The sequence below is a fragment of the Penaeus vannamei genome, chromosome 15 (assembly GCF_042767895.1).
Source record: "Penaeus vannamei isolate JL-2024 chromosome 15, ASM4276789v1, whole genome shotgun sequence".
NCBI lineage: Eukaryota > Metazoa > Arthropoda > Malacostraca > Decapoda > Penaeidae > Penaeus > Penaeus vannamei.
Genome location: NC_091563.1, coordinates 15258182 through 15260681, shown reverse-complemented (window position 1 = coordinate 15260681; position 2500 = coordinate 15258182).

Sequence of the window (2500 nt, the reverse complement as noted above, 5' to 3'; positions counted from 1 at the left end):
GAGGCCCCTGGCAGGGTCTAGGGGCAGTGCTTCAGTGGGTGACAATGGGTGAAGCCCATGGAAACGTCTTCATTTTTAGCAGTTTTAAAGAAATGATCCCATTAACGTCTGTACTAAAATGTCAGATATGTTAATTTATGTAATACTTGTTATCATGGTTATTTCATTTTGAACATCAGACTACGTTGTAGCTGCCCTCCCAGTTGCAGGGGGTCAGTGTTCTCAACAACTGGGTATAGAATTGCACTATTTGTTTACAGGGAATGTCCTCGAAAGTTCAGGAGTGGGGGGTAGAAGTTGTGAGAGAGAAATATATATCACCATGACGGCTGTTCTCGCCGCCTTCTCCAATTCTCCTCTCTGTCCACCGTGAGAGAATCGGAAATCGGCTCAATCATCATCATAAATCAATGCAAAGAGATTTAACAATTACGTGAATAAACTTATCGAGCACTGCAATTTATTATATGTGGGTAAAAATATGATTTTTAGTACTTGCTCTCAGCTTACCTCTCCACGGTGAGATTCGGGAATCGTCTGACAAGAGATCGTTAAAATAACGAACTCATTGCCTTCCCTCAAATGCATTTAAACGTACAAACCATTCATAAATGATTATTACAATTTAATCTTATTTGTTGTAACACTAAATTTTGTTATATCGATATGCCTTCAGATAAGAAAAAAAAAATGTAAACAAATATTTCAGTGACGAGTGTGCATCTTTCAAATCAGAGACAGAGCACCTTTTAAATGTCGAATAAATAATGATGGCGACATGCACACACACACACACACACACACGCACACACCCACACCCACACCCACACCCACACCCACACACACACACACACACACACACACACACACACACACACACACACACACACACACACACACACCCACACCCACACACACACACACACACACACACACCCACACCCACACCCACACCCACACACACACACACACACACACACACACTCACACACACACACACACACACACACACACACACTAATGAAATGTGTGTGTGTGTGTGTGTGTGTGTGTGTGTGTGTAATTATATAATAGAAATATTAGAAATGGCTATATGCATATATAGTAACGATAATGATAATATTGATAACAATAACAATATTAATAAATAATAGATACTAGAAATGGCTATGGATGCTTTAATTCTGTCTTCAATCATTTTCAACATATAACTAAAAAACGCATATTTTTTTACCTAAATTTTAGTCGATGTAATATGCTTTGAAAAGTATTTTTGTCTATATTTATTTATATCATTTACCCCCCTCCCCCCCACACACACATATACATACATACATACACACACACACACACACATACACACTCACACACACACACACACACACACACACACACACATACACATACATACACACAGACACACACACACACACACACACACACACACACACACACACACACACATATATATATATATATATATACATATACATATACATATATATATATATATATATATATATATATATATATATATATATATATATATATACATATCAAGAGAGGGTCTCTCTCTGACTGAAGATAGATACATAGAGAGAGAGAGAGAGAAAGAGAAAGAGAAAGAGAATGAGAAAGAGAAAGAAAGAGAGAAAGAGAAAGAAAAAGAGAGAGGGGAAGAGAGAGAGAGAGAGATAGATAGATAGATAGAGAGAGAGAGATAGATAGGTAGATAGATAGATAGATAGAGAGAGAGAGAGAGAGAGAGAGAGAGAGAGAGAGAGAGAGAGAGAGAGAGAGAGAGAGAGAGAAAGAAAGAGAGAGAAAGAGAAAGAGAAAGGGAAAGGGAAAGGGAAAGGGAAAGGGAAAGGGAAAGGGAAAGGGAAAGAGAAAGAGAGAACAACCGTCAGATAACGAAATAAAAACAAATAAAACCAACGATAACCCAAACACAGAAGTACCCACCTCCATGAACAAACAAACAAACAAACACGAACCTGATGAAACTTTTTAAAACTCTATATAAGCTTTTGTGACATTTTTTTTCTTCTTTTTTTCACGTTGATGGAGTCGAGTGTGGTTGAATACCCGCCAGAATTATTGAGTGGTGGAGCTAAGGAGCTTAAGTTGAAGTTTTAAATTTGTTTGGCGAGGAAGTTTTGCCTATATGATTTGGCGGCAGTGTGGAGACCTTGGGTGTGTGTGTGTGTGTGCGTGTGTGTGTGTGTGTGTGTGTGTGTGTGTGTGCAGGAAGAATGTTGGTAAAGTTTTCTTTGAGAAAAGGTATAAACAATTTGGCAATTCATTATCAGTGAATTTATATAAACAAATTATCATATGATTATTATTATTATTATTATTATTATTATTATTATTATTATTATTATTATTATTATTATTATCATTATTATTATTATTATATAGATATGATTAGATAGATAAACATTGATAGATAGATAGAGAACTATAGATAAACATGTAGATAGATCAATAGAGTATA